This window comes from Spinacia oleracea, chromosome 4 (assembly GCF_020520425.1).
Source record: "Spinacia oleracea cultivar Varoflay chromosome 4, BTI_SOV_V1, whole genome shotgun sequence".
Lineage (NCBI taxonomy): Eukaryota > Viridiplantae > Streptophyta > Magnoliopsida > Caryophyllales > Amaranthaceae > Spinacia > Spinacia oleracea.
In genome coordinates this window covers 54,577,261-54,595,737 of record NC_079490.1, presented here as the reverse complement: position 1 = coordinate 54,595,737, position 18,477 = coordinate 54,577,261, and the positions used below count along the sequence as shown (strand labels likewise).

The following is an 18,477-nucleotide window of genomic DNA, read 5'->3' as shown; positions in this document are numbered from 1 at the left end:
CCTGGTCGGAGTTTTCTATAAAATTGGACGCATAGAAAACGTTAGACGACTAGAATGCAAGATGACTAGTAGTTCTGTTTCTTGAACTATGTGGACATGGCAATGTCATAATCATTTGCATAGATACTTACTTTGGGAAGACTAGTATCGGAACAGACCTATGAAACTTTACTGTAAGAGATGAAAATCTGTCATAAATAAATTTCATTAAAATTATTAGACACTAAATCCTCAATACCTGACTGATTTGAGATTACTTGTTTGAGAACTGGTTGCTTTGACGTTGACCAACCGTCGCACCGTAAAAGGAGGCTATAAAGGCAACGCTCAGGTAATCACCTATCAAACGAAGTCTAATCTCAAGATCGCAAGATTGGGATTGTCCTCCCATAAATCGGGATGAGATGCTTAAAAGTTGTACAAGGCCACTCGGAGAGCTAGAAACTGTGAAATGCATGGCCGTGCTCAGATGAATCATAGGCTATGATTATCTGCTTATTTGATCAGTTGAACTCTGAAACCGAGAAACACCTCTGGACATAATAAGGATGACAACTCTTACCTTATGTTCAAGAGCAAGCATCGAGCGACAAAGGAATTAGGAAATGCACACTTGTCCCTAAGGACAAGTGGGAGACTGAAGGAAATAATGCCCTTGGTCCAAGTATGCATTGTATGTTAAGTCTAATAAGTGCGGTTCAGTATTAATTAACAAGTTAATAATTCAGTGAGATCAAGTGAGCTGAATGCCTAGCTAGAGGCCGCTTCAGTTCAAGTGGAATTAATGATATTAATCCACAGCTTACTCTTGACTGAACCCGTAGGGTCACACAAATAGTACGTAAACGGATCAAGTATTTAATGGCATTAAATACTCTATCTATGGATATTCGGAATCGACGGATCTTGGTTTCAGTGGGAGCTGAGATCGTCACAAGCAAGAAATGAATACTCCGGAAAGGATGATATTGCCGGAAACGGAAACATGGTACGTATCGGAAAATATTATCGGAAATGGAAATATTGCCGGAATCGGAAATATTGCCGGAAACGGAAATATTGTCAGAATCGGAAATATTATCGGAATCAGAAAATAATTCCGGAAACGGAAATATTAAATATTTGTTCGAAACGGAAATTAATTCCGGAATCGGAAATATTAAATATTGTTCGTATCGGAAATGAATTCCGGAACCGGGAATTTAATCGGAAGCGTATCGTACGAATAAGCATCGGACGAGGCCTGCCGGACGAAGGCCCAGCACGAAGCCAGGCCATCGCCCAGCAAGCCAAGCGCGCCACACGAACAGCCAAGGCCACGCCAGGCCCAGCGCAAGGCCAGGCCCAGCAGGCCATGGCAGCGCGCGCAGCGCGCGCAGCAATGGGCTGCGAGCTGTGCTGCTGCTCGCGTGGGCTAGCGGCTCGCGTGGGCCGAGCGGCCGTGTGGGTTGTGCGCGGGCATGGCCTGCACGCTCGTGGGTCATGCTCGTGTAGAGTTTGTGTTCACATACGAAACCTAAATTGTGTAGGATTTGTTTGATGATTAAATTCCTAATCCTAAAAGGATAAAATTAATTAATTAGAGTCCTACTAGGATTCTAGTTTAACTAATTAGTATCCTAATAGGATTCCAGTTCCTTTTCCATACCTCTATAAATAAGGGCCTAGGGTCATTATTTGCAGGTACGATTGAAGTATTCAAAGGGTAAGTTTTTGAAATAAAATTAGCCATACACTTGCAAACACTAGCCGAAATTCCTAGTAACCTTAAGGGCGATTCTAGTTGGTCTAACTTGAGGCGGATCCGGACGTACTGTGGACTATCTACGGAGGGAAGACATTTGGAGTCCTAAAGACTTGTTCTTGTTCGGTTCGGGCGCAGCTAGGGAAGGCACGCTACAACATGTATGCATCAATTCTATGCTAAATGATTATGTGAATATAATATGCTTTCCTGGCTTTATGGTTTTTCCGCATGATTTATGAATTGTCATATGTATCATAACCTAACACCGGGACCGACCTTTGATGATGCTCTTGGTCTTTTCAATAGGACCGTGGAGACCGACCTTATGCGTATCCCTAGTGAGATCGCTGCCCCCAGACTCATGAAGAAATTGGCAGACATATATTTCACGAAGGTTACTGCTGATGCGGAATCCGCCTACTCCTTATCTTCACGTCTTGTTGCCCTATGGAAATCACAGCAGGGGGATCACTCCTCAGCTTGGTTGCGGGCAGTCCCCATCTCGGGGTTAGGCCAGACTATGAACGGTAAGACTTATCGTTCGGTTCTTTGCTATCGGTTGGGTATTCCGTTGTTTTCTGATTCGACGCCGTGTTCTGCTTGCTCTCGGGTTTTCGACGGGAAATTTATGGGGATCATGCCATGTCTTGTGCTGGGATTGTGGGTATCAAACATCGACATAATGTTGTTCGTGATACCCTTTTGGATATTTGCTATCGGTCGGGGATTTCTGCTCGCAAGGAGGTTGATGTTGGGCTGACTAGTGAGAGTGATGGAGCTCTTCGTCCTGCAGATATATTGCTTTACTCATGGGATGGCGGTCTAGATGTGTGTGTTGACTTGACTGGGTCTTCTCCTATGACGCAATCTGGGTTGTCAGGCTTCGTTCCGGGTCGGATTGTGGCGGTTGCAGCGCAGCGGAAGCAGGATAAGTATGCGGCACGTTGTAGGGCTTTGGGTTACGGTTTCTTTCCTTTTTCATTCTCTTCTTTTGGGGAATTAGAGAAAGGAGCTGTTTCTTTGCTGAAGCGGGTCTAGACGTACTCCAGGGCTCAAGACATTGGGGCACGGGCAACTGCCCACATTTTCAGCAGGATCGGGTTCGCCATAGCTAGAGGAGTGGGGTCCCAGATTGTATCTCGGATCCCCTCCAACTTCTTGTAGTTCACTTGATCTTTGTAGCTTGTTAAGCTTGTAACGTTTTGGTGCTTTCCCATAATAATAATAATAATAATAATAATAATAACAAGCTCTCGTAGCTCAGTTGGTTAGAGCACCCGTTTAGTAAGCGGGAGGTCTTGAGTTCGACTCTCAACGAGAGCAATAGATATAGTTTAGGAGTGGGGGCCCAGATTGTATCTCGGCTCCCCACCAACTTCTTGTAGTTTACTTGATCTTTGTAGCTTGTTAAGCTTGTAACGTTTTGGTGGTTTCCCATAATAATAATAATAATAATTAGACGTTTTTTTTAAAATAAATATTAGATAAAAAAGAATTAAAATCTTCATTGTTAATTTCGGATGTATAAAAATTCCCTCAAAATGCGGTGAGCGTGGATCGAACACGCGACCTTCAGATCTTCAGTCTGACGCTCTCCCAACTGAGCTATCCCCGCCTGCTGTTATAAATTCTTTGTTTGACGATTTTGATTATAAATCTTACTTTCAAAGCAGCACTCTTAACTAACGTTGACAATCTTCACCATGAAAAACTGAGTTCTTTATCGCATTTGTTACCTAAAAGGTTGACATTTTTTTTTATTTTTTTTTTTAATAATAAATCGACAAACTTATGATCAGATGGTTTAAACTCATCATAAACATTTACAACTAGGCTTAATAACATTACTAATACGCGGTATGAGATTATAAAAACTTTTGTTCATAAAACCCCTCCTACCAGTGGCGGTACCTTGAAATTTGTAGTATGGGTTTGAAAAGTTAAAATAACTAGTTTTTTTAACGATATTTTTAATATTGTACATTAGATACATTTAAAATTTGGCAACACAATTCATAGTGTAATATCCAATTTAAACCCAAAAATTTGAGGACTAATACTAAAATTACATTCAAAGGGGAATAAATTAGACCTGGTCCTCTCCGAAAAAGTGCGAGTTTGGGAAACCTCAAATACGCTTTTAGACCAAACACGGAATAAACCCGTTTCGGCCCGGATAGCCCGCACCAAATTTATGGGTTTGAGCATGAGTTTTTGTGTTTAAGTTCGGCCCTGCCCGAATTTTGATCACCTCTAAAGAAAAATATGTCATAGTAACTGTACGGGTAGCCCTACTGGCAAGCCGGTAGGACATCCCGTAACAGCTACGACGAATGCATAGTCACAAAGGAGACACCAACACTGCCGTCGGTACCCTAGGTATACGTCCCGCAGTCGGCATTCCTCTGACAGCATCCTTCAGTCAGACCCGACGAGGAGGATCCGGAACCAAAGGATAATAACCCGGATCCTCCACACAAGTAACCCGTCTATAAATATGGACCCTCATCAATGCCAAAGGTACGCAATTCAACCCCAATCATTCTTACAAGCATTTATTATAGAGCTATCAGCGTAATCTGACTTAAGCATCGGAGGGGTAATTCTCGGAACACCCCCGAGGCTAGTTAACGGTTTCACTGTGTAGGATACAGTCAGCATTTACCATAGAAGACAAGTCAACCCTTTCCTGTTCCAATTCCGGAATAATTGGCGCTAGAAGGAGGGGAGCCCCCACTTGCAAACAGAACCCACAGCCACACACATAAAAAAAAAAAAAAAAAAAAAGAGATCACCGAAAAGAATGGAAAGAACACAGTCGGATTCGTATAAGAAAAGCAAGAAACAGGCCTCAAAAATAACCCCACAGAGTACACAAACGGCGAAAACAATGACCCCCCTGAAACCCACACAGTTGGCAGAAGATCCAATCATAACACCCGTCGATGCCCAACCCACCCCCACCAAGGAAGCCAGTCGGTAGTCAGCAAAACTACGACTGCGGAAAACAACAAAAGCAACGAAACACCCCTATACGTCCTGGGATACTCAGTGGAGGACGATGACTCAGAAGAAGAACCCGAAATCCCAACAAGAAACATTACTCAAATGCCGTCAGAACTCACTAACCAGTTCTCAGAAGAACAACTGGCCACGGCACAAGCGGTGATGGCCGCGCTGTCGGCCCTGAAATCAGGAAGAAAAACAAACAGAACCCGCACCCCCAACCATGACAATCATAAATCAAACGACTGAAACCCCAGTCGGCACAAAGAGGAAGAGATTACCTATAAGAATCTTGTTCGGAGAACAGAGCATAGAACAAGAGCCCCGCCCCAACACACACCAAGTGATTGCTTTGCGCAGTCAGCCCGAAAATATGGTCATCGAGAAAGCAAGAGAGGCACCTCAAAGATACTCACCATGTCGTTACACCATCCAACCTGCGAACTCACCCCTCTGTGCAGACATTCTAGAAGAACCCATGGAGAAATTAAAGTTCCCGCTCTGCAAGTACGACGGATCCATCGACTAGGAGGTCCATTGCAACATGTTCGAGCAACATATGATGCTGTATACAGACTCCGATGCCATGTGGTGCAAAGTGTTTCCCTCTACACTCCTAGGAGTAGCATCAGGGTGGTACAAGGTATTGCCAAAAGGATCAGTGTACAATTACCGGCAATTAGAGGCGGAGTTCATGCTCCGATTTACCAGTCGGCAGCAAAGAAAACGTCAGGAGAACTAATGGCAATCACACAAAGGAGCGGAGAATCCTTGAGAGATTACCTCACCAGGTTCAATAACGAGTCTACAAGCATACCAAACTTGCAGCAAGAAATAGCCGTAGTGGCCATGATGAGAGGAATGAACACCTGCGAGTTCAAGAAATATCTGGGAAGGAAATCCTTTACAGACTTGGGAAGTGCGCTGGTAAAAGCCCACGAATACATCAAAAGCGATGAACTGATGACAATCCCAAACCATTTCTAGTCGGCACCGACTAGAAATGCCACGCCCAGGCCCATTCAGCAAGCACAACAGCAACAAAATAGGGGATTCAGGAGAGACGGTCAGAGAAGAGATTATCAAGGGAGGGATCACCAAAAACAAACAAACAACACCTACCCCGCATTCCACGAATACACTCCACTGAACGCCCCAAGAGCTTCCATCTACAACATCAACAAAAACGAGAACTGGAAAAGACCACCTCCAATGAGCAACAAACCCATACCACATTCGAAATACTGTGCTTTCCATGAGGACTGTGGGCACTATACGGAAGAGTGCAGAGATTTGAAAGATAACATCGAAGATATGATCAGGAGAGGCTACCAGACACAATATAGAGCCCGACAAAACAACAACAATCAACAAAGTCACATCCAACAAAACAATAACCCAAACAACAGATTGCCAGCAACCCAAGCACCACTCAGAATAGAACAAAAGGCACCAGAAACCAGCCGTGATGCAGAGGCTAGAAATACCGGCCAGAAGGGGCCAACAATATGGGTCATATCCGGCGGGCCATGCCACGGAGGAACAATTAGTGGAGCAGACAGGAGCCTAGCGGAACACCGCCACCTGATAAACTACCACAGCACCAAAAAGTGGCCATCACCCCCAGTCATGCCAGAAATCTCATTCACCCCCGCAGACTGCCGCAGAATCATATATCTCCATGACGACCCATTGGTCTTGGGCCTCGGAATAGCAAATTTTCCGGTAAAAAGAATACTGGTAGATGTCGGAAGTTCAGCGAACATTATCTTCTGGGAAGCCTTCATTCAACTCCAAATAGATGAGAAGGAACTCACGAGAGTCAACTACCCGGTAATAGGATTTTCCGGGGCCACTGTCTTTCTAGAGCGAAGTATCCGGCTGCCGGTACAGATCGGAGAAGGTAGGGCAGTAAGGGACCTAATGGTAGACTTCTTGGTAATCAAAGTGTCGGCTGCGTACAACGTCATCGTTGGTCGGCCATTCATCCATGACGCACAAGCAATAATATTAACGTACCACTTAACCATGATATACATGTCTAACTTTGAGAAGGCAGAGAGAATCCGAGGCAGTCAAGAATCAGCAAGATCATGCTACTTGACGGCATTAAAAACACCAGGACGACTGGCCCCATCTATGAACATAGCAAGGGAAACGACAATGAAAAGACCTGCAAAAAACCAAAGCTCGAAATCAGAGGGTGAACAATCTTTGTTGCCAAAGAAGGAGAAAAGACAGAAACAGGAAACAACGAAAATTGAAAGCGTTGAGGAGGGGGCTACCGGGCCCAGGCTAGAGGCCGGAGGAGAAGTTGGGGAAATTGAGCTGGTGGAAGGAGAGCCGGGCATAACAGTAAAGATAAGAACCGACATTGACCCAGTGCTGCGGGTGAACATGATCGGTTGAACACGCTGACGTGTTTCCATTTTCGGCCGACGAAATGTCGAGTATAAGCCCGGATGTAATCGAGCACCGACTGAACGTCGATAGATCAATAAGGCCGGTAAAACAAAAGAAAAGAAATTTCTCAACTGAAAAAAATCATGCAATACAGGAAGAAGTGGAAAACTTACTAGCAGCAGGATTCATTGAACCATGCGACTACCTAGAATGGTTGGCCAACGTCGTAATGGTTAAAAAGTCCAATGGCTCCTGGAGAATGTGTGTAGATTTCACAAACCTAAACAGAGCATGCCCAAAAGATTGCTACCCACTTTCGAGAATCGACAGGCTAGTCGACTCAACGTCCGGCCATACACTTCTCAGCTTCCTAGATGCATTTTCCGGATACCACCAAGTCAGCCTTGCGAAGGCCGATAGGAAAAAAGCGGCGTTCATCACCGAAGGGGGGGGGGGGTATTCAGTTACAAAGCCATGCCATTTGGGCTAAAGAATGCCGGAGCGACATACCAAAAGCTAGTCGACACAGTTTTCGCAGAACAGAAAGGTCGCAACATTGAGGTATATGTAGATGACTTTATAGTAAAAAGCAGACTAGAGAGCGACCATGTGGACGACCTCAGGGAAACATTCGAAACTCTACGCCGCTACCAGATGAAGCTGAACCCCAAGAAATGTGTGTTCGGAGTGAAATCGGGGAAATTCTTAGGTTTCTTAGTCAGCGAGAGGGGTATCGACGCGAACCCAGACAAGGTAGAGGCAATATTCAGTCTGCCTCAACCAAAAAACATCAAGGATGTACAAAGGCTGACAGGAAGAATGGCAGCCCTGACAAGGTTCGTTAGCAAGTCGGCAGACAGGTTGATCCCATTCTTCAATACTCTGAAGTAGAACGGGAAGTTTCAATGGGGAGAGATGGAGGAAAGAGCCTTTGAGAAGATTAAAGACCACCTTCGAACCATGCCAACAATAGCCAGGCCGGAAGAGGGAGACAAACTACAATTATATGTATCCGCCTCACCTCAAACCATCGTTGCCGTACTAATCATTGAGAAAGACAAGATCCAGCAGTCGGTATACTTTGTCAGCCATGTTATGAACCTGGCAGAAACAAGATACTCACTGATAGAAAAGCTAGCGTACGTAGTCTTAATAGCAGCTAGAAAGCTCAGACCGTACTTTGATGCACACACCATAGAAGTCCTTACAAACTTCCCGTTGGAAAAGGCCTTGCAGAAAATGGATACAGCCGGCAGACTGTTACGATGGGCCATAGAGTTGTCAGAATATGATATGGAATTCCACCCGCGCAATGCAATAAAAGCCCAAACCTTAGCCGACTTCGTAGTCGAAGCATCCTATCAGGAGGATGAAACCAAAACAGAATCATGGAAAATTTCATTGGACGGATCAGCCGCTCAGTCAGGCGCGGGAGCCGGCATTGTCATGACTTCCCCGGCGGGAGATAAATTTGAATATGCAATTAGATTCAATTTCACAGCTTCGAACAATGAGGCAGAGTATGAGGCAGCTATTGCAGGGGTGCAGTTGTGTTTGCTGGCAGATGCCAAGAGAGTAATAATGACAACCGATTCGCAGCTGGTGGCGAATTAATTTTCAGGAGAATATGAAACCAAAGAGCCGTCAATGCGGCGGTACCAAGAGAAACTGAAAACACTCACAGCAAGACTGGAAGCTTTTGAAATCATATTGGTCCCCAGAGCGTTGAACACTGCCGCGGACAGCCTAGCCAAACTGGCTAGCTCGAAAGCAATCGAACTCAATAGATCAGTAATGATAGAGATCATGCACAGAAGAAGCACAGAGGAGAAAGGGAAAGAAATAATGGTCATCACGGCAAAGAAAGAATGGTACGACAGTATCTGGGCGTACAAAACAACATGATTGTTGCCAGCCGACATCAACGAGGCAAAGAAAGTTAAAAAAAAACGACTTCTGGTACGTCATATATCAGGGACAACTTTACAAGAGAGCATTCAGCCTCCCCTTGCTACGATTCCTTACGGCATACGAGTCCGCAAGACTAATCGAGGAAATGCACGAGGGATATGCGGGAACCATGTAGGAGGAAAGACACTCTCCCTGATCTGCCAAAGACAAGGATACTACTGGCCAACTATGCTGGAAGATGCACAGAATTATGTCAAAAAATGTGAAAAATGCCAGTTGTTCGCTCCAGTGATACGTATGCCAGCAAATGACCTAATGCCCATTCTGAATCCAATTCCGTTCGCCCAGTGGGGGATGGATATTGTAGGACCCTTCACAACAGCCTCTGGAGGCAGGAAATTCTTAATTGTCACCGTAGATTACTTCACGAAGTGGATTGAGGCCGAGCCGGTAGCAAAGATAACAAGGTTCGGAAATTCATCTGGAAAAATATAATAACAAGGTTCGGAATACCGACAACAATAGTGTTCGACCATGGATGCCAATTCGACTTCACGCCTATCCGAGCTTTCCTGGCAGACTATCGAGTCAAGTTCGCCTACACCTCAGTCTGCCACCCCCAGAGCAACGGACAGGCAGATGCCGCAAACAAGCAGATACTCACGGCCCTAAAAAAAAGCTGGACGAATTCAAAGGTAAATGGGCAGACACAGTACCAGAAGTTCTATGGGGAAACCGAACGACGGTTAAGGAAGCAACGGGAGAAAGTCCTTTCAAGTTATGCTTCGGATCAGAAGCAGTCATACCGGCTGAAATAGCACTGCCCACCTTTCGCATCCAGCACTACGAGGAGTACGAAAACGACAACTTACTCAGGCACCAGCTAGACTTCTTGCCAGAAGTTAGACTACAAGCAGAAATCAAGTCGGCAACCTACAAGAACAAGATGAGCAGAGCCTACAAAAAACGAGTGAAACATAGAAAACTAGAAGTAAGCGACCTAGTACTTCGCAGGACGACAACAACCAGAAAGGCACAAAAGCAAGGCAAGCTGACTGCAAACTGGGAAGGGCCATACCAAATATGGGAAGAGGTGGTAGCTGGATCATATAGGCTAATGGAGATGGATGGAACACCGTTGAAGAATTCATGGAATGCAGATACCCTAAGAAAATTCCACGTATGAAAATTTGTATGAAAACATAATGTAACAAGGCCGACATAGCCATATTTTTAAGCTAATATATAAACTGCAAGTATGTTCAGATACGATACGATATAATGAAATAATAAGGTTGAGCACATTGGCTCACTCAGCAATGATGCAAGATACGATATAATAAAAGAATAAGGTTGAGCACATTGGCTCACTCAGCAATGATGCAAGATACGATATAATAAAAGAAAAAGGTTGAGCACATTGGCTCAGTCAGCGATGATGCAAGATACGATATAATGAAATAATAAGGTTGAGCACATTGGCTCACTCAGCAATGATGCAAGATACGATATAATAAAAGAATAAGGTTGAGCTCATTGCCTCACTCGGCAATGATGCAAGATACGATATAATAAAAGAATAAGGTTGAGCACATTGGCTCAGTCGGCGATGATGCAAGAAACGATATAATAAAAGAATAACTCCGATAGCACTCCACAAGCTTGGTCGCAGATTGCGTCACCTAGAAGATAAAATGTTCAGAACTGGAAAATTGAAGCAAGTATGGAAATCAGGTGGAATAACCTAACCAAGGATAGAAGTAAGTACCGAATACAAGTCATGCATCAATTGTGCAGCCGGCGTCTCAATCTCTTGTGGCGCACCATCGACATGTGTGACAACTTGACGCAAAGACCGATAGCCCAGTGTACCCCCATCTTTGGGACGGTCAAACAGAATAGACTCGCCCCTCAGCACATCAGTGGACGGTTGCCAGTGCTCGTTAGCGTGACCAGGAGGAAAAGAAAGACCGGCAAGAGTATCCGGAGACAGTATACCCGTCTTATCCTCGATGAAGTCCCCAGAACGAACTATGACCCCATACTTAGACGCCTAGCTGGCATACCTGTTTATACTCGGACTATGCCTCGAGATGGGCACAGGGTGGCACGGATGACTAATTAGATCACTCATCACCTGCTTCCGGTTCAGCTTAGACATCAGATCAACATCTAAATTCTCGACCGACTTAGCAGGTTGTTCAGTAACCTTCGCGCCAGCACCCGAGGTCTGCAAGGGCTTATCAACGCTAGCATAAACATCCTTAACCTTCTCCTGAACCGGCTTCTCAGTATCATTTTTAGACCGTTTGGGAGAATTAGCGTTGGTCTGAAGCAAAGACCTCTTTCGAGTAGTGTGCCCCCCGCGGCCGGTAGGAAGAGAAACGAACCTATTACCAGTAGACATCTCAGGCTGATCGGAGGAAGTAGCTTCAGCTGCAGCAGGAACTTTTGTTCGAGTAACCCGAGGAACAACACCTCTGTCCACAATAACGGCAGGAGTAACAAAAGTCGGATGTCAACCACGACAAGCTTTTGCACAGAAGGTGGCAACCGTGTAATATTTCTCGGAAGGGGCGTCACGGCACCCTTCAATCACTTTCCAATTCTTGTCAAGGCCGAGTGCAGCCTTGTTCAATAGATGATTCCCTAAGGAACAGAAACAATGTTAATAAATAAAGCAACACAGGGAGAAGATTTTTCGAACAACACAATACCAAAAAAGAAACATAGGAAAGTAAAACATGCAACGATATGGGAACACAAGCAAGTAACTAGATTTACCAAGGGGATGTGTGGGTGCGAGACCAACTGCACCCAGCGCAACAGGGCTAAGAATATAACCGGCGGGGGGTAGCCAAAACGCCGGCAGAGTCTTCGGCTTAGAGAGACCCACATTCACATACTCAACTAGCAGCCTATCATAGGCGCGTTGCTCACGAACACCAAGGTCAGCCTAGTCAAACTACTCCATCCCGGGTTTAGGCTGGAAGAAAGTGCGACGAAGAGGATACTCCTCAGGAACAACCATGAAATAGAAATGATCCTTCCAGCCCTTGCACCTAGAAAGTCGTGGATTCACAGTCTGCCTCTGCGATTTGGTAAAGATCGTCCACCAGCCAGTCTCCTTACCGTCACGCTTCAACCAATGGAGTCTTTTCAACAAATTCAACGTCAAAGGCCACTGCTTGACGGAGAACATCCAAGTATAGGCCACCAAATTTCAGATGACTATAGGAGATAGCTAAACAAGGCCGACATTCCAAGCTCGCAGAACCTTCTCAATAAACGGGTGCAAGGGAAAACACAACCAATAATCAAACATTTTCGTACAAAAGACAACATGCCCCTCAGGGCAGTCGGCCACCGCCTGCTTCTTCTTCGGCACAACCAACCGATACCCCTCAGGCAAACCCAAGAAGCGACCACCAACTTCAGAATGCCAATTGGCATTAGCCTCGTCCACAAAGTCACCATCTATCTAAGTGATTAAGGCAGGAGAGTCATTCGGAGGAGGAGTTGGAACCAAAAATGTAGCAGCCTCACCTTCAAAATTTACGTCGGCATCCAAAGCCTCCTCTTCAAACACTTGCTGCAAAATTGCAGCATCCTCCTCATCTTCATCAGAGTCGGCGATGGGTGGAGATCTTAGCCCAGGCGACCTAGAAATAGAGGACTCTAGGATGGAATCGCCGGGAGAGGGAGATCTGTCATCACTTCCGGCGGACTCAGCCTCATTCGCATCATGTATGGCAGGCTCCTTCATAGCCCTCCGATTACTGGTAGACGGTTCCGCATCTGACGGTATGGCCTTAGAATCATATATATTGCTGATGTTAGTACCATACTCCCCAAGACCCGAACCGCCAGGCTGAGTAAATTCCCGGTAAGAACGCAAGTGGTACCTAACCGCAATCGGCTCTACATCTAAAATCGGCTCTCTAGTTGGCACGTTATGCTCATCCGGCCTAAGTTCCCTCTCCATTCGAGCCCGAAGGGAGTGCAACTGTTGTGAACGGGTAAATTCAGCCGCAGTCACCGGTATGATAGGACCAGTAACAGGGTTCCCACCCATGAACTGAGAGAAAGGAAGTGGCTTGTCGGACTTTACCCCCCACCCAGTATTCTTAGCACTGCAGGCAGCCGTATTCCCATCCGTGTTTAACTTAATCCCAGACGGACTACTACTATCAGACAGATTTATAACATCATCATACCCAGCCCCGCTATTCATATGGTGGCTATCCCCACTCACAAGCATGCAAACAAAAGTAGAAAAAACTCGACAAAAGAGAAAGTTAAGCCAGAAACCGTACCTAATTAGAGAAATTCGCAGCAAAACCTACCCTCAACAGCCGCGAAGCTTACAATCAACCCAACTGAAAACAAAATAGTGGGAATGTCAGACAAGCGAACCCAAAATAAGCCAGCCAAACCAAAAAGCATCTAGAACACGATCTAAACTTACCGAAGAGAAGAAACCGAATTCCAACGGAAGAGAGGCGAAAGAAAGAGCGAACACGAAGGAGAAAAGAAAGCAGGAGAGAGAAAAGGTTGGCAACAGAGAGCGAAAAAAGAGCAATTGAAAAGAGTGAGGAGAGAGATTGAAAGTCAAGAGAAATGGGAGATAACGGGTACTTAAGGAGAGTTAACGAGAAGTTGAAGCGACAGGGAACAGATCTGGGCGGTTGAAAAATCCCCCAACTTCCAAGACACCTAGGATGGCTGACACATGTCAGAAATTAGATTTCAAATCTCCCGCCACGCGTGGCATGGAAGCTGAACCGTCGCCACGTATCCCCAAGGGGGCTAGTCGGCCCAAAAATCCCAAAGGGGGCTAGTCAGCCTAAAAAATCAATGGGGCTAGTCAGCCTAAAAAATCAAGGGGGCTAGTCAGCCTAAAAAATCAAGGGGGCTAGTCAGCCTAAATAGTCAAGGGGGCTAGTCAGCCTAAAAAGTCAAGGGGGCTAGTCGGCCCAAAAATCCCATAGGGGGCTAGTCAGCCTAAAAAACCAAGGGGGCTAGTCAGCCTAAAAATCAAGGGGGCTAGTCAGCCTAAAACGTCAAGGGAGCTAGTCAGCCTAAAAAGTCAAGAAGGCTATCAGCCAAACCCGGAGAAGTCCAGCCGGCTTGCAAGCTATAACTCATATAGCGCGACCAAGCCTTGTCCTAATGGGGGCTAGTCGTGGCATCAGAACAAGGATTGAAAACAAATTATTCACTATAACCATCATTTTTAGGACAACCACACCTATGGGGTGTTGATCGTCCCTGAGGGGGCTAGTTGTATGGGGGGCTCCTCCCCTCTCTTTTTTCTTTTTTCTTTGTCAGAGCAACTACAACTGCCAAGACAGCTGTAATCACTCTCAGGGGGCTAATTGTACAGGTAGCCCTACCGGCAAGCTGGTAGGACATCCCATAACAGCTACGACGAATGCATAGTCACAAAGGAGACACCAACACTACCTTCGGTACCCTAGGCATACGACTCGCAGTCGGCATTCCTCTGACAGCATCCTTCAGTCAGACCCGACGAGGAGGATCCGAAACCAAAGGATAATAACTCGGATCCTCCGTAGAAGTAACCCGTCTATATATATGGACCCCCATCAATGCCAAAGGTACGCAATTCAACCCCAATCATTCTTACAAGCATTTATTACAGAGCTATCAGCGTAATCTGACTTAAGCATCGGAGGGGTAATTCTTGGGCAACCCCCGAGGCTAGTTAACGGTTTCACTGTGCAGGATACAGTCAGCATTTACCATCGAACACAAGTCAAGCCTTTCCTGTTCCAAGCCCGCAACCGGAAATGTAACCTTTAGTGAAACTTCACATTTTAAAAGTGATTTAACATATAGGAATGCGTATAAATATGTATCTCTATTTTATAAGGGAAATTTTGTAGGGGAATACAGTTAAACATAATAACATGTGCGGAACAATCCCCAAAGCCAGGAAACATGTATAAAGCACAGATTAAGCAAACTTACATTCGAAGCGTGTTTTCCACAATAATCTGTCAACGAACACGAACAAAGAACTCCACTTGTCGTTCCTCTAGTTGGTTCACCGACACGATCAGATCCGTCTTGATAATCGTAGCTTAGACAATTGATCAAGATACTTTTCTTTTGGGAAGAACTCACTTTGGAGGCACATAGAGAATTAGGGTTCTCTGTGCCTCTAGGGTTTGAGTAATATCAATTGTGTTAAGTTGGAAATTAGGTTGTAAGGTTGTTTATATAACCTTACTAACCGACCAAGCTAAGAAGCAAGGCCGGCTAGCAAGCCGTGCACGCCAAGCAACACGGACCGCACGCCCGCGCCCATTGACACACTGCAGGCCGAAGCCCACAGCGCGCGCGCCGAGCAGCTGGGCCGTGGGCCTGCTCGCTCGTTGCTGCGATGCGCTGTTGCGTGCTGTTACGTGCTCGCGCCCAATGGGCTGGCCTTGCTCGCCTTTGCTCGCGAGCTTGCTGGCTCGTTGGGCCTTGCACGCTTACGTGCTTGGCTCGACGGGCCGGCAACTCCGATTCCTTTCGTATTCGCGATTTAATATATTTCCGATATATTATTTATCGTTTCGTATACGACGAATCACCGTCGTACAATACGATTTATTCGTGACGCCCAGCTTACGAATATTCGCGATACGATATACGATTCCGACAAAGGTCGTATCGTATAATACGTTTCCAACTAATTCCCGAAAAGTTATTAAATGAATTTCCGATTCATTTAATCCGGTGATCTGTTACGTGTCATTGGTGTGACCTTGTAGGTTCAGTCAAGAGTAAGTTGTGAGTTCAATATCCATTAGAACTCACTGATCGGAAGCATTGCTCCACCTAGCTGTTCCGATCACTTGATCTCACTGAATTAATTGTTCGCAATTAATCTGAACCTTGGTATTAGACTTAATGCACCTTGGGTGAAGGATATATTTCCTTCAATCTCCCACTTGTCATTCAGACAAGTGTGCATCCACATTCCTTTGTCACTTAGTGTTACTTACTGAACATAAGGTAAGATCCAAGCCATCCTTATTAGGTCCAGAAGTGTTTCTCGGATTACAGAGTTAAACTGTCAAACTTTTGCAGAAGGTTAAGCCTAACCATTCTGAGCACGGCCATGTATTTTACAGTATCTAACTCTCCGAGAGGCCTTGTTACACAACAACACCATATCCTATCAAAGATAGGAGGACAATCTATTCTTGCAATCTATGAACACTCACTTTGATTCATAGTACCCCCAATAACTTCTTTTATAGCCTCCTTTTACGGTGCGACGTTTAGCTAGTATCAAAGCGAACTAATTCTCAAACGAGCAAACATAATCGCTCATGTTCTAAGGAACGGTTTCTAATCACCATTAATGAGAACTACCTATAACATGACTTTAATCTCTTAAAGCGTTCTCATGGTCAATCCGATACAGGATCCAATAAGTATCTATGCAAAAGATTCTGACATCCAGTCACTCTAGTTCAAGAAACAGAACTAAGTAATCTACTTGCAATCTAATCTTCATTAGTCATTGGTCGTCCACCTTTCAATGACCTGGATTAGGGATCCTTTGTGACTTCAATATTCAAGTTCACTTATGGGTGTTTCTTTGTCGAAGAATCCATCCTGACATCCCATTTGAATGATTTGAATCACATGGACTTATCATTTAATTCTAAACCACAATTAAATGAATATGAAATAAATAAATTTCATAAATATGAAATGGTTAAACAATTGTTTTAAACATAGATCTAACATATGTTCTAAAACGATACTTAGAAAATCAAAGCCATTCTCCAACATGCTTGATTCCCATGGTTGCTACATGTGCGTTGTCTTTCACTTGTGGCAACGGTTTAGCCAATGGATTTGTGACTTTGTCGCCAGTTCCAACCTTGCAAATCTCGATTTCCTTTCTTTCAACAATCTCTCGAAGTATATAAAATCGCTGCAGTACGTGCTTGGACTTCTGGTGGCTCCTAGGCTCCTTTGCTTGGGCAATGGCTCCGCTATTGTCGCAATACAAAGCCACTGGTCCTTTAATGGAGGGGACAACACCAAGTTCTTCGATGAACTTCCGAATCCAAACAGCTTCCTTTGCTGCTTCCGAGGCAGCAATGTACTCGACTTCAGTTGTAGAATCCGCAATAGTGCTTTGCTTAGCACTTTTCCAGGTTACTGCTCCGCCGTTGAGGCAGAACACAAATCCAGACTGTGATCTGAAATCATCTCTGTCGGTTTGAAAGCTTGCGTCCGTATAGCCCTTAACAATCAACTCATTTGTACCACCATAAACCAGAAACTGATCCTTAGTCCTTTTCAAGTACTTTAGGATGTTCTTGGCAGCAGTCCAATGCGCCTCACCTGGTTCTGATTGGTACCTGCTCGTTGCACTGAGTGCAAACGAAACATCCGGCCTTGTACAAATCATAGCATACGTGATGGATCCAATAGCCGAAGCATATGGAATTCCACTCATCTTTCTACGCTCATCAGATGTTTTAGGACACTGATTCTTGCTTAGATATACGCCATGTGACATGGGTAGATGGCCTCTCTTGGCTTCCATCATATTGAACCTAGCTAGCACTTTGTCAATGTAAGTGCTTTGGCTTAGTCCAATCATTCTCTTAGATCTATCCCTATAGATCTTGATGCCCAATATGTATTGTGCCTCTCCTAAGTCCTTCATTGAGAAACACTTCCCGAGCCAAGCCTTTACAGACTCCAACATAGGAATGTCGTTTCCAATAAGCAGTATGTCGTCAACATACAAGACTAGGAATGCAATTTTACTCCCACTGACCTTCTTGTATACACAAGATTCGTCCTGATTCTTGATGAAGCCAAACTCATTGACTGCTTCATCAAATCGTTTATTCCAACTCCTTGATGCCTGCTTTAGTCCGTAGATGGACTTCTTAAGCTTGCATACCTTTCCTTGGTTCTTTTGATCGACAAAACTCTCCGGCTGTGTCATAAACACAGTCTCTTCAAGAACACCATTCAAGAAGGCAGTTTTGACATCCATTTGCCATATTTCATAGTCATGAAAAGCGGCAATCGCAAGGATTATCCGAATAGACTTAAGCATCGCGACTGGAGAAAAGGTTTCATCGTAGCCAACGCCGTGAACTTACCTATAACCTTTTGCTACCAATCTAGCCTTGTATATGTATACAATTCCATCTTTGTCTTCCTTCAACTTGAAGACCCATTTGCATCCGATAGGTGTGAACCCATCCGGCAAATCAACCAAATCCCAGACTTGATTTTCAGACATGGAGTCTATTTCAGATTGCATGGCCTCTAACCATTTAATGGAGCTTGGGCTCGTCATAGCTTGCTTGTAAGTCAAAGGTTCATCACTATCCATTATGAGAACGTCTAAGTTT

At 44.9% G+C, this 18,477-nt stretch overlaps 2 non-coding genes across 2 annotated transcripts; one reads left to right on the top strand and one right to left on the bottom strand.

The window, feature by feature from the left end:
• Positions 1-2,996: 2,996 nt before the first annotated feature.
• Positions 2,997-3,070, top strand: TRNAT-AGU (transfer RNA threonine (anticodon AGU)). The gene has a single exon. It is a non-coding gene; the product is annotated as a tRNA-Thr (tRNA).
• A 219-nt stretch (positions 3,071-3,289) lies between these two features.
• On the bottom strand, positions 3,290-3,362 carry TRNAF-GAA (transfer RNA phenylalanine (anticodon GAA)). The gene has a single exon. It is a non-coding gene; the product is annotated as a tRNA-Phe (tRNA).
• Between the last annotated feature and the right edge of the window lie 15,115 nt (positions 3,363-18,477).